Below are 15,465 nucleotides of genomic sequence, written 5' to 3' on the forward strand. Positions count from 1 at the left end.
TCAAACTGTTCTCATCCTAATGTCAAGGTCATGCAAAGAATCTTTGAGTAATTCTAATCGACTTTGATCTCCAGGTTTTCCTTCTTTTTGAGCCATATAACACTTACCTGTGCTTGACCAGGAACAACCCTTGGTAGCCAAATTCCAAGTATGCTCTAAAAATCAAAAAGAATATGTGGTGAGGGATCCCTGGGTGGCTCAGCGGTTAAGCGACTGCCTTTGGCCCAGGGCACGATCCCAGAGTCCCAGGATCGAGTTCCACGTCGGCTCCCGGAATAGAGCCTGTTTCTCCCTCCTCCTGTGTCTCTGCCTCTCTCTCTCTCTCTCTCACTCTCTGTCTATCATAAATAAATAAATAAATCTTAAAAAAAAAAAAAAAGAATATGTGGTGAAAGTAGCTTATTGTTTCATAGCCACCAAGAATCTTTCCAAAAATTACTCTGAAGTTTCTTCCAAAAGGAAATAGGTCGTTGATAATTTTTTAAATCATTTGTGAAGATTCCCATGCTGGTTCCTCTCAGGTCTGTAACTGGTAGTATAGCTACAGAGGAGCAGGAATTGTCCGATTTTAGGCAGAAATTAAATGAAATTCCTAAAATGCTACCCAACAGTTGACTTCTAAAATTCTCACCAGCCATGGAGGGCACCATTATCCTGATAGCACAAGCCTCCATGTGGATAGTGGTTGTGCTGTTTGCTGGTGATAAGATTTCTAGTCTCAGGCCATCTTCCTGTACCATGCTTGACTTAATGAGGAGAAGAGAGATATAAAGAAAATAAAAACTCAACTACAAATCTCCATGATTGAAAAGCCTTCATTATTATTTTAAAGGTGTTGTCCTTACAAAGAAGGAAAGCAGAAACAGAGTTCTGGGCTACAGTATTTCCATATATATGGTTGCCAAAGGAAATTGATCTGAAACTTCCTAAATCTTGATTAGAATTTCCCTCCATTCAAGCTTTATTAACTCATTTTAAAATTTCCAATATTTCTGTAGCATTTTCTGCATATATACAGAAGACAGAGATATTGGCTCTGTAACTGTCAGTTTCTTCAAAATTTGTAAAAAGATTAACATACTGGGAGTTTTATAGATTCAGATGGGTCCTCAGCTTCTACATTCCCCCTCATTCTCATATCAGAAACCAAAACCTCTGCTGAGAAATAGTCATTAACTTGCTTTAGCTTCATTCTTTGGGAGTCAAAACCATGATCTTTGTTCTAAAACAGCCTCAATGCAGGATCTCAGTTCTGATAACTGTGTTTCTTTCTTGTTCCTAGCATCATTTTAGTTTGTACACCTCCATTTCTTATGTCTGTCTTTCAAGCATAGTTGCTGTTCCTGAATTCCTCTTCTGGTAATACACTAATCCCTACACTAACCACCTACTCAGGTAATGGTATTTTTCCTAAGTGCCAGGCTGGTATTTAAAGATCCTTTTACTTAGGGATAGATTTTTGGGGGGGTGCCTTTTGCAAGGACTTCTGGATATTGCTCTTGCTAGATTTTCATTTCCAAATCTCACCCTCCCTCCAATGGATTATTCTTCTTCATTTGCCCCTCTTTTTCCATTTCCCTTACTGTTTACCTCCAGTTTATCACTACCATTAGATCTTGTTAAAGGGATTAGGATAGTTTAGTCTTTGCATTGACTGGGACCAATGGGATATGATGAACCCAGTAAGATCACTACCAAAATGAGGATGGGGTCTATGTGCTGAGTTCAGATGAGATTGTGACCAAAGTGAATACAGTTGAGATGGCAATGAGCAGTGAGGTCTTGGGTAAGTTTCCCTCCCACTTCAGAAGAAATTAATATAATTTCATTTCCCCATCCCTTTCCCTCGAAGTCTTCCCAAGTCTAAGAACTTAGTTTCTACTTAGAAAATTGCAGGGATCCCTGGGTGGCTCAGCGGTTTAGTGCCTGCCTTCGGCCCAGGGCATGATCCTGGAGTCCTGGGATCGAGTCCCACGTCGGGCTCCCTGCATGGAGCCTGCTTCTCCCTCTGCCTGTGTCTCTGCCTCTCTCTCTCTCTGTCTCTCATGAATAAATAAAAAAAGAAAATTCCATTTATTACACTCTCAAAAAAAAAAAAGTAAAAGCAGCATTATAGAGTTGCATTTTTTCTTAGAGATCCACTTTTATTAGTAAGCTTGAGGAACTCAGAAAAGGAATGTGCTCAATTTAAACTCAGGGTGGGCACAAACTTTGCCTCCTATGTAGGATAAACCTTTTCCTCACACCTGGAAATGTGTCACACTTGCCCAAGGACATAAGTAGGCACCAAAATAAATCATAGAAAAATAAGATGAAAGCGTTCATCACTCATGCCTAATCCATGTGATTATTTGTATACACACTTATGTGTGTATAAAGTACTAAACCTTGAACACCTCACTATGTTCTCAGATAGTTACCACAGTGTAATGAGAGTCATGATATAGTACTTCTTGAATATGGAATGTTTAACTCAAAATCCACTTATTGTTGTTATTCAACAAGAGGAACATAGGAGGAAAGCTTCGATTTTCCTTTCCTATATTTTCTTCCATCCAGCTAGATGATCCCCTGGCTACTGCATCATTCTACCCATTCCCTGCATAGCCCCAAATGGCAATCAATACTGTCAGTGGGAAATATCTACCATTATCTGCATTGTTTTTCAGAATCAAAGCCTTGCTCTTTTGCTAGTGACCACCTACCTGCCCCCATGGCTTTATTATTTCTAGCAGTTTCACTGTTCATTTAATGACACAAACTAAAATTCTTGAATTGTCTTTCATTTCTTTCTTTCCCTATACCACATAAAAACACTCAGTAAACTTAAAAAATGTTTCTCAGTCCATTCTTTATTTTTATTCCCATCGCCACTACCTTGGTCTAAGCCCTTTGTAGTCCATCCTTTGGCTATTGAGTACCCTCCAAATCAGTCTCCCTGGCTTCAGGCTTTTGTTTGTTTGTTCTTAAAGATTTATTTATAAATAAATAAGGCTTATTTATTTATAAATTTACTTATTGAGAGAGAGCATGAGCAAGGGGAGGGGCCGAAAGAAAGGACTCCCCACACACACACACACACAAGCAGACTCCCCCTGCCCCCTGCTGAGCCAGAAGCTCGAAGTGGGCTTGATCACAGGACCAGGAGACCATCATCTGTGAGATCCCAACCTGAGTCTAAACAGAGAGCCACGCAGGTGCTCCCTGGCTTCAGTTATATTTCATTCCCCTATCAATCATCCCAGTTTACCACAGGAAGATTGGCCTTTCTTCCTAATAAATGGAAGGGATTTAAAAACAAAATTTCCGGGATCCCTGGGTGGCGCAGCGGTTTGGCGCCTGCCTTTGGCCCAGGGCGCGATCCTGGAGACCCGGGATCAAATCCCACGTCGGGCTCTTGGTGCATGGAGCCTGCTTCTCCCTCTGCCTATGTCTCTGCCTCTCTCTCTCTCTGTGACTATCATAAATAAATAAATAAATAAATAAATAAAACAAAAACAAAATTTCCAGTGACTCACAACAGAAAATACTTGATATATATTTGTGAAATGAAAGAATAACTATTATTCAGAATATCTGTCATGGTACTTTGCATATGAGAGGCACTCAATAATTAGAATAAATTTTCCAACTGATGTTAGTTTTTAATAGATCTTAAAAGAGAAGGTCTGAGTACAAATATCTAAATATTTTCCTCATGAAGAAGGTCATCAGAATCAACTGTTAAAACATGTCTGAACAATATTCTAGCAATACTCCTAGATCTTTAAAATGATCCTTTTAGATCAACTTTAGTTCCAACTTTATCATTTTCAAGGAGTTCATGCTCTGCTTATTTTCACCTAAGGTTTTCCATAAAGTGAAATCTCCCATAGATTCAAATGTTTCCTCCTAACTCCTGATTATTTCTGTAATATTTTAGGCATGTCACCAACATAGCCTGTATTAAATACAAATACACACATACAAATGCACACACACACACACATTTAACAAAGGAATTGGTTTTTAAAGCATAAAAGTAAAGTTTCATATTTATTGCAACATTTCATTTCTTGAATTATTCTTTAAAATTTAGAAGTTGAGTGGTTTTACTCATTTGAGGAGTAAATTAGAACTGAAATCCCTCATTAGAATTCTAAATTCCTAAAAGTCAAAACATAAAAATGGAAGTAAACCATTTCGTTTATTAGGCAGTTTAATGATTGCTAAAGCCAATTACTTGGGTCGCATAAATCCCAAAAAGTAAGTATCAAGCATAAAAATAGAGGAAATAATAAAACTACACATTAAGGATAGAAAGTGATTTTTTTAAAAATCCCTTTTCTTCAATTTTCATGTTACAGGCTATGCCAATCATCTATGATAGTTACGTAATTTTATCTCCCTAACCAGGAATGATCATTTTCTAGAGTGGAGAATGAGTTCCATACAAGGTGAAAAACAGTGTGAATGGTTTTCTAAGGAAAAGTTCTTTGAACAAAGTTCATTTAAGACCATTTACTACCACAGAGTTAGAAAACTGTTTCCATTATCCACATGAACCAGCACTGCTGCTGTAACTCCAAAGCACCGTTGCCAAGAGTGATGTGAGTCATTAAGTCTCAAGCAGATGCTAAGACTCGGAAGACCCGGGGCGTCGCACACTGCTTCAGTGCACCACAGCCCATAACTTCCAGGCAATCAAAGGTCAAATGAAGAAAGCACGAGTCTACTATTATGGAAGATTATTTGGCACACACTCTCAATTTTTCTGTCTTCCCTGGTGGTCAATAGCATTATCTGAAATGCAAGGCATTTTATATGGAACTTGCCACAGGAAGAGGATTCCTTGAGACAAAACTGGAAAATGAATTGCCTATAGCATGAATAAGTTGCTATTGCATGCCAATTTACTTCTTTGGAATGATCACTGATACTCTATTTTTAACGAAAAGAGACCTAATAATTTCACTAGCCCCAACCTTCACATTGGCACAATCTAGTCTCTGGGCCAATATGAACATGCAGAACGTCTAGTGGGGAAGAACAGCATCTTGTATCACCTCCTCGCGGACAGAGCCACAGGGGATGGCATAGGAAAGGGAGAACCATAGACTTCTCTTTGCAAGCTGCATCCTAAACGTGAACCAAAGGAATGAATATTTATTATGCTGACTTTCAAAAGGAAATATTTAAAATTTAAGAAGTGATGGACAGAAAGAGAATGGGAAACACACTAAAATCCTTCACATAATTTAATGGTTTTCTAGTATTTTCAGTCTCTCCCTCTGTAACTTTTCCCTTTCTCCCTTCAAACAGGTTAATTACTCCATTATTAAAAAGCAATTGTCAACTCATGCTACCAGTAGTACTGACAACTGTTCTCTTTGCTTCTAAAACTCCAATTCTGCTTTCTTTTATGCCTTCTTGCCTCACTGTTTTCTCTTAGGACTCCACGTGGTAGCCATACCAGATTAGGGATAATTTCCCAGGGGGGCCCATTCTTTCATTCTTGGCCTTTGCAAATGATGCAGAAATGTGTTCCATGCTCCCCTTCATTTCTAAATTAATTCATAATCAAATCACTTCCTCTTCCAGACCTATTACGACCATCCAGTTAGATTCGACTTCTCTATGCTTCTGTTGTATCCTATCCCTCCTTCCATTTCATCATTTTTCATGCTGTATTTTCCTTGTCGCTATTATTGGACTCAAGATGATTTTCTCCTTGAGTATGAGAATTGTCTTTTATCTCTTTATCCCTGGCCTGAGCATAGTCCCCAGCATGCAACACTTACTGAACACTCACTAAATAAATAAGTATAAATAAATAAACTGTATCCAGAGCAATGATTTCACCGTGCTTTTGACCCAGAAATTTAGTCTCTAGGAATTTACCTAAAGTTGTCACATATGGAACTATTTAAAGATGTCAGTACATATAGGGACCTAATTCTATGGTACCATCAAGTCTTCAGCATAGTGGTGGGTATATATGGGTCCACTACATTTTCCTTAATGTGTTTTTGTACGTCTGAAACACAACCTAATTAATTTTAAAAGTTAAAATAAAAATATAAGGACATATATAAAAAAACCACACATAAAATGTTATTTACAATAGTGAACAATTAGGAAAAACTAAACTACATTTTAAAAGGATAGGGATAAAATTGTGATATGTGAATATAAATTAAGTCTACATATGTATTGAAAAGGGTGGTTTAGATAGATGTCTTTCATGGAAAAATGACTACAATATTTATTCAGTGCGAAAACAGATCACAAAATACAAATTATATTATGACCCCTTTCTTTTAAATTGTGTGTTAATACAAAAGATACCTTAGAGAATTTTTTTCTAAAAGGTTCACTTATGATTTATTCTGGGTGGTAGATTTCAGGATATATACATATTATGCTCCAAATATAATTTAAATGTTTTTTAAGAAACTTATTTTAATATTCAGAAAAATATTGTTTTCATTTGGAAAACAATTTCCTCAAAATACTAAGTAATCGTTTTTTATATTTCTTTTCAAAATCGAAAGTAGTCTAGAGAATGCTCATTATTATTTTTATTGATTTATTTTGATTTTCTTTGTTTTAAAATAGTTAATGACTTAGGGACGCCTGGGTGGCTCAGTTGGTTAAGCATCCAACTCTGATCTCAGTTCAGGTCTTGATCTCAGGGACATGAGTTCAAGCTCTGCACAGGGCTCCATGCTGGGTGTGGAGCCTACTTAAAAAAATTGTTAAATAGTTAATGACCTAGAATTAAGTAATAAGGCAAGGAACACATAACACAACTATTTTTTAAGGATATATAAATTTTTTCATTCTTTCCTCTTTCTGCTACAAGCAGAAAGCAAAGTTAAAAAAAAGGAAAGCAAAGTTTTTCCATGTTCATATATTTTTCTACCCATATTTTGGAAAGAGAAAGACACGAGTAAAGAGAAAAGGGGAAAATGAGGAGTTGATGAGACAGAAGAAGGCTGACATATAAAGATAGAACAAGAATTCTCAAATTTATTCAGTCTCATTTCTCTTTGAAAAATCTCATGAAAAAAATAGATCCTCACCAGAAAAAAAAAAAAGGCCTATTCATACAGGATATGCATATAAGTTCAGTGGACCCACAGATTCTATGAAGCACGTGAATACCTTAGAACAAAAATTATGACCTGGAGAGACAAAAAAAAAAAAAAAAAAAAAAGAGAGAGAGAGAGAGAAAGAGAGAGAGAGAATTAGGCACCAAATAGAGAGAACTGAAATCTGGAGTATTGGTATGACAAGCTTTCCTTATTGCTACAAATTTTAAAATCAGGAGAGTCTTTACAACTTCAGACAGGAGTAGGCAACAGCATTTTTCATCACTGTCTTAACAAATATTTTTTAAAGGTGAATCCCAGATTCAGATGCAGAAATGCAGAAGTGAACACCTGCATTGAAGTTTAAACAATTATAAAAGATAGGAGCATAGTAGGTTCACAGTAGTTGACATTTTTAAATGAAATCTTCTCAAGCCAAGCTTTGTGATCTTGAAGGTTTGGTTTCCCATAATTTAGTGTTGAAAACATTAGAAGCTGCGAGGGGCGGGGGCAGTTGAGGGAGAAGGGCTGAGGTGTGAAGAAAAGACAGAGGATCAAAGGAGAAGACAGCTCAAGCAACTGAACTATCTCAACTTTAATCAGAATTAAATTTTTTTAAAAAATTGAAAGGGAAAGTAGACAATTTTGCAGAATGACATCTGTGGGCTAACTTCAATAATATCTAAAGGACAGTTTTCAATTTTTATTCATACTATACCCTAAAGAACTAAAAGTCTGTGTGTTAAACGTTTTTGTATGCATAATTTGTTATTCTGTCTATAACTAATCTATTCTTTCTACTGTGTTCCCACATTGTTTATGTAAGTACATATCCTATCTAACCTAAAGTTTAGTCTGAAATCAAAAAAGAGCCCTTTAGGATATATTTAATCTCTTAGTTAAAAATGGTCAGTTTTGCAGATAACTTTCCTCCAGCTGCTTCTCTCCACAAGACAAGACAGTTGTATCGTTCACATGCTCTGGACTAGAGGCAGACCAGGATAATCAACAATTCTGGGATGTAGATTCCTTACCAACCTACTGTCAGGCTCCTCCTGTCTCCAATACAAAAGTTGGTCCCTAGTAAACTTTTGATCCATTCTTCTTTGCTTGGGGCCCTGTTTCTGTTCAGAGTTCAGGTCCAGAAGGTCTCATCTTATCTCCTGCTGGTACTAACAACCATTCTAAGTCTCCTCCTACTCCTTCCTGGCACAGACGATCTATCCTATGGCCATGTCTGAAGAGCCATGCTTCTAGACCGTGCTTTTGGGTCTCCCCAAGCATGTTTTCAGTGATGTGACATAGGTCAGTCTGCAAAGTGCAAATCTAGATTCCTCTCAGGGTTGCAAACTAGGGCATAGAGAACTGCCCCACTCTGGATTTGGTGATATCCTTATCTAACTGCCTTATCTATCTACTACCAGTCTAGCTTGAAGTCTGAAGGACAGAAATAGAGGTCCCTGTGTTTTACCATTTCACATGCTACTTTGTCTCTATTTCCTTCCCACAAGCATTCAAGACTGGGAAAGAGAGTTCTCCCCCTTTTCTCCTCCTTCTTCTACTACCGAAATGTTCCCTATCTGAAACTCAGTGACCTAGCTTGCCAAACAATATTTCTCTCATGCTTAAAGATCAAACAATATTTCTTTCATGCTTAAAGAGACAGAAACTTTAAGCAATTCAGCAAACAACAGCCTGACTTGCAAGACAAAGTATAGATGAAAACACCCTCTTTTTTACTTTCAGAACCTGAAATCGCTTCCCAGATTTCATGGATGCTTAGACGAATGAGAGTGAAGGAAGATTCAGAAGGTCAGAAAAGGAATCATATAAAAATTTAATCTATTAACATTGTTCTATACCCTAAGTCAACTCTCCCTGGTCCATTGGCACAATCAAGTCAAGCACCCTTTAGTACCAAAAGGATTTACATTGACAAGAAGTAATAGAAGTATTACCAGTACCTGTCCCCTTCTTTGCTTTCCTGCCCCTGGCTCCAAGGTATGCTGGGATGGATGGAGTACACAGCTAAATCAAAGATCATTGTTTCTCCTGAAACATCATTCAGCTTCTAACACTTTCAATTCCAGGCAGGGGAGATCCAGCGGAGTTGTGCTGAGTCTCAAGGCATCACCTTGACTGGTGGTGGAGGGACAATTAACACTATTTGAATTAGCCTCATTCAATGTACAAAATTATATAGTCTCTCTCCCCATGTCTGCCCATCAGAGCAGAACCTGTTTTTATAGCTCTCTCTCTCCCAAGGCTCCTACTGCAGAATTATTTCCTTCTGAGACTCAGGAAGAAGAGACTCATATTGTCTATTAGCTCAACTACTTTATCTTACTTAGAAAGACAAGTTTAATAAATCAGAACATTCTTCTATCTGAATCCTGTCTACCAACACTATGTTATCTTTAATTCATGAGTGTATGTACTATCTGAACTTTGAACAGTAGAATGGCCTTGACTCTTTTTTTAATCTCTAGGGGAAAATTCCTATACACAAATTAAAATCTTGTTTCACCTTTTTCATCCCAACTCTCAAACTGATATACTCACACACAGAATCTTTAGAAATCAAAAGAAGGGAAAAGAGATTAATGATGGGGAGCAGAGAAAAAGAAGGCAAAGTTCAAGTCTACTTTTCTAACCACCCAGGAAAACTGGATGTTCTCTGAAGGATGACATTTGAGAACACAATGGGAATGAATAAACAATTGGCACGTGTTGGGAATTGGGCCTAAGAGATGCTCCTATACATAACTAACAGTGAGGGGAAAGAAGAAATGTTTATTCTGGGTCAGAGTATTCTGGAAAACACTTTTAGGGGATATATCTTAGTCTGTTTGAGCTGCTACAACAAAAGACTATAGACTGGGTGGCTTATAAACAACAGAAATTTATTTCCAGTTTATTCTGGAAACTGGCAAGTTTAAGATCAAGGCACCGACAGATTCAGTGTCTAGTATGGGTCCACTTCCTCATAGATGGCTGTCTTTTCACTGTAACTTCACATAGGGAGAGAGGCAAGAAATCTCTCTGGAATCCCTTTCATAAGAGAACTAATACCATTCATAAGGGCTGCACCCTCATGACCAAATCACTCCCAAAGACTTCACCACCTCCTAACACCACACTGGGGATTAGGTTTCAACATATCAATTTAAGGGGAACATAAACATTCAGTTGATGGATATTAGAGAAAAGAGGGTCCAATTTGCGAGAACAGGGTTTTCAAGTTGATTATTACACCTAGAGATTTTGCTCCATAGGGTTGTCATATATTAAGGTAAGTTGCCTGGCATCTGTTGAAGTATTCTTTCAAACTATTTAAACATTTCACTATCTTTTTCACTAAATCCCTGTGAGAAATATTCAGTTTAATCCTTGCAAAGTATTAATTCATAAAATTTCTGAAAACACAAAACATTTTAATGGCAAATTTTACTTCATGTATGAATATCTCAAGTATCTCTGAGCTCATTGAAGGCACATTAAGAGGTTTGCTACATCATTGGCCAATGCCAAATGTTACATCTGGCATATAGTAGGTACTTAGGGGGAGAAGGAGTGGAGGGAAAGGGAGAGAAAAAGGAAGGAAAGAACTAAAGAAGAGAGAGAGGAAAGGACAATGGAAAGAAGGAACAAAAGAATAGGGTGGGAGGAAAAATAAGTAAATATTAGACAGACATAGCAATGCCTTCTTCTTGACTTATATGAAATAGCAAATCTTATATCAATTGCTGACAGAGTACTCCTTGAGGGGGTAACCGACTTGACAGGACAGTGTGACAAATAAATATCTCTTAGGCCAATAGAATTCTGACTCCTTGAGGATGGTCAGATCTGTTCTAAAAGAAATCTCTCAAATAACAGTTTTGCCCACAGGAGAACAAAACTCTCTTCACCAAGTAGTCCCATATACCATCAATGACTCGTGTGGTTGGGGATACATGTTAAGAATTGTCCAAATATTCCACATGTGCCACAGACGTTGTAGCTCTGGAACCCTATTAATTCAGTTAATGCTAAAGGAACTTATGCTACCAAATATAGACATCTGTACCCTGGGAGGTATGTGTGTGTGCCTGTGTGCATTTATACGTGTGCACAAATATGTGCTCACATAAGAGTATGCAAGCAACAGAATAGTTCTTGTTTTTATCACCTTTTGCCTATAATAGTTAATAATTTTGAACAGCCTTCTTCTAATTACAAACACAAAACAAGAAATTTTGAAAACTACAGAAAATTACTAAAAAAAAAAGTAAAAGTCACTCATAATGCCAAATGCAGAAATAAGTACTATTAATATTTCGGCATATATTTCCCAAGATTTTTTCAACTGGGATTATACTATGCTTAATATTTTATGAGCTACTCATACTCATATTATTAATCACCCTGAATATTATTGTCTGTCATGAAGTATACATTCTTTTGCCATGTGTTATTAATGTCTATAGGTATTTCTTATCATACAGACTTAAGGTCCTTTAGTAATATTCTTTGGTAGTCAGTGTGAGTTGTTTATATTTTTTTATGTTTGCTATTAAATATTAATGGTCTGATTCACATCCATCATTATTTCCTTAAGGTGAATTTTAGGAGATAAAATCAGTAGATCCAAACATATTTTCATTTAAAATATTTTAATATATATATATTTCCAAATTATTCTACACATATGTTGTGTCACTCTTACCTCCCTCTACAATGCATGAGTCCCACTAACCTGAACTATTGACAACACTGGCTATCATTTCTCTTTCATGTTCAAATTTTAAAATACAAAATACATAGGTTTTTATTTTTGTTAATCCACTGTGCAGTTAAACAACATTGTTTTTTCATTTTGTATTGTTTTGTTGGTTTATGTTCTAATCATGTTTCTGTTATTCATGTTTTTTATGCTCATTCCTTCATTATTTTTTGTAAAGATTCTTTATTTAATGAGAATATTCACTTTTGGGGGGCTTAGGGGTAAATTTCTGGAAAATATGTCATCAAGTTGTAGTAACGGCATTTAACACAAGATCTACCCTGTTAACAATTTTTTTAAGATTTATTTATTTATTTGAGAGAGAGTAAGCAGAGGTGGTGAGAGGTACAGGGAGAGGGAGAGAATCTCAAGCAGGCTCTGTGCTGAGCATGGAGTCCAACTCAGGGCTACATCCCATGACCCCAAGATCATGATCTGAGCTGAAACCAAGAGACAGATGCTTAACCAACTAAACCACCCAAGCACCCCTTAACAAGTTTTTAAGTGTAAAATACAGTGATAATTACAGGCATGATGTTGTACAGCATATCTCTAGAACTTATCGTTATGCATACCTGAAATTTACATTCATAATATGTGGACATATTTAAACTTTTATTCATAATATGTTGACATACAAAAATTTTTAGTTTTATGTAGGCAAATATGTCAATTACCATTGTTTTTACTATTTATGTTTTATAATTTGAGGTAGAGATCTTATTTTTATGATTAATAATGCTTTCATTATTACAATTTATTTTTTTTAAGATTTTATTTATTTATTCATGAGACACACGGAGAGAGGCAGAGACACAGGCAGAGAGAGAAGCAGGCTCCATGCAGGGAGCCTGACATGGGACTGGATCCTGGGTCTCCAGGATCGCGCCCTGGGCTGAAGGTGGCGCTAAACCACTGAGCCACCAGGGCTGCCCTTAAATTCTGATTGCATTAAACCTCGTTCCTAAAATCTTTATTCAGTCTCTTTAATTTAACTGATTTGGTGCTAATCACTAAATAAACATAGCTGTGTTTTCATATCAAGTATTTGGTTGTACCTGCATACCTTACTCTTCTTTTTAAAAAAACAAAAACAAAAAACGTGTATAATTTTTTTGTTCTTCCATCACACTTTCGTATGACTTTAAGTTCTAAAATGTTTTGGAGCACATAATGAAATTGAATTAAATATTTAAATGAATAGGATAAAATTAACACTTTTACAGTATTCACACTTCCATCCTGGAACATGATATATACATTTATTTAATCAAGACTCTTTATTTTTAAAAAAGGCTTTGTATAATCTCAAGTGTACTGCTCTGTTTATACAGGTTCCAAACTCTTGTTCATTTTTGTTAGTTTTTGAATATCCAGAAAATATTTTTGAGAGACGTCTATGAACAATGAGTTAATTTATTCTTAAAGTTTTGCTACTAACGTGAATGAAAACTGTTTTCAACAATGTTTTGTGATCATTGCTGATTACTATAGCTCTTTATTTTTTATGTATTTTATAAATATTCTATTGCTTGTTAATCTTAATACTTCTGAGTTATTTCAAGTTATCTGGATAACAAATCACATTATCTACAAATAATAATTTTGCACCATCTTTTCAACTATTTTTACTTCAAATTTGTATTTCTTTATAGTATATGGTAACAGATTTCAGAATAGGATAGTATATTAGTAAGCCTAGAATGAACTATTCAAATTTTCAATCTTTATGTCCATGTTTTCCCCGTTTTACTTAATTTTTAATTATAAGAGTTTTATTTCATTAGACTTTTCAAGGAAGCAATTTTTTATATTAACCTATTACTTTTGTGATGGTTTTTCAAATTATTAAATTCTTCCTTTTGCCTTATCATTTATGCCTTGTTCTTAAATTTTATTTTGTGAAGTTAAAAAAATATTTTGAATAGGACACTTAATTATTTCATTTTCATTCTCCTTTTTCAATAGTGAAGGTTTTTAAGGTATGTATTTTTTTTACTATATATATGGATGCATCTCCTAAATTTGAAGTGTTCAAAATGATAGCATTTTTTAATTTCTAAAAACATATTTAATTTCTGACCATGAGCTACCAGCCTGCTTCATACAAACAACTTTTATAACTTCCTTACTGTGCTAGATATTATAATGTTGGTTCCTGATGAATCATGCTCCCAGTTTTCAAGCTTTATATAGTTCTCTTTCATATTGATTCTGGGCTTGGACATAAGACTCTGGCCATGCATCAACATGCATGATGTGAACAGAGAGTTGACAAGCATTTGTACACTAGGACTTATCTTCTTGGAACTCAGTCTCCACGCTGTTCTCCTGAAGAGAGGGGACATATGGAAATACATTCTCTGAAGGATAAGATACTGCATGGAGAGCCAAGGTAGCCTGGCCAATCTCCCAGCTTAATGCAGCTGACACTGCATGGCATAATGAATCACTCAGTTAACCAAAATAATCATAAAAAATAATAAATCCTGTTATTTTAAGCCACTAAATGCTGGGAACGTTTGCTATGTAAAATTTTCAATTTTTCTTTTTAACCTTGATCTGACTCAATGATTTTTCTATTTAGCTAAGTTTCTGAGAAGATTATTGAGAAGAAAGATATTTAAGTCTCCATGTATCAAATATGCCACCCACCAACAAGGCAATACAATCTACAGTTAAATATGAATTAAAAAGGCTTTTTTTTCTCTCTTTTGTTTTCCATTGCAGCAAATGAATCCTTGTTTATTCCAGTATCATTTTATTAGTGATCCAGTAGAAACATAGGACATGATTTATTAAATATCATTATTCTCAAAGTCCTTATATATAATTTCTAAATCATATCTACTTTTGAAAATACAAGGTGTCATGCAGAACATTTAACCAATGGTAATTAATTTGTTGTGTTATAGACCTTTTTTTAAAAAAAAAATATTTTATTTATTTAGTTGAGAAAGAGGGAGAGCACAAGCAAGGGAATAGCACAAGAGGGAGGGGGGAACCAGGCTTCCCACTGAGCAGGGAGCCCAAATACATGAGGCTCAATCCCGGGACCCTGGGATCCTGACCTGAGCCAAACGCAGACGCTTAACCAACTGAACCACTCAGGTGCCCCTAGACCTTTTTAAATAAATGAGAAATTTGTGTGTCCTCTCCTCAGAAAAATACAACTTTACAAAGAAATTATTACATACAATTTCAGCAGTTTCATGGATCATCTGAGGCGAAATCATGGACTCATTAAGGAAAATATGTAGTGATTTTCAAACACATTTTAGCCAACTAATCTGTCCTCAGATAAAAACTAACTAGGGGGATGCCTGAGTGGCTCAGCGGTTAAAACGTCTGGCTTCGGCTCAGGTCATGATCCTGGAGTCCTGGGATCGAGTCCCATATCAGGCTCCCTGCATGGAACCTGCTTCTCCCTCTGCCTGTGTCTCTGCCTCTCTTTCCTCTCCCTCCCTCTCTCTCTCTCTCTCATGAATAAATAAATAAAATCTTAAAGGAAAAAAAAACTAACTAGGAAGGAAAAACAAAAGAATAAAAGACAGAGTTACCACAGCTGAAGCAAAGATGGTGCCCTGCAACCCACCTGTTGCCTTCAATCTTCCATTTACCTTCCCC

The 15,465-nt window shown here is 36.1% G+C and overlaps 1 long non-coding RNA gene across 1 annotated transcript in view; it reads left to right on the forward strand.

The window, feature by feature from the left end:
• LOC140620188 (uncharacterized) overlaps positions 1-9,325 on the forward strand; it is an 84,056-nt gene extending 74,731 nt beyond the window's left edge. Inside the window, exon 5 of the long non-coding RNA XR_012019953.1 lies at positions 8,820-9,325. This is a non-coding gene — a long non-coding RNA (uncharacterized lncRNA). The remainder of the gene's footprint in view (positions 1-8,819) is intronic.
• Positions 9,326-15,465: the final 6,140 nt, after the last annotated feature.

The sequence above is a fragment of the Canis lupus genome, chromosome 28 (assembly GCF_048164855.1).
Source record: "Canis lupus baileyi chromosome 28, mCanLup2.hap1, whole genome shotgun sequence".
NCBI classification, from domain to species: Eukaryota; Metazoa; Chordata; class Mammalia; order Carnivora; family Canidae; genus Canis; species Canis lupus.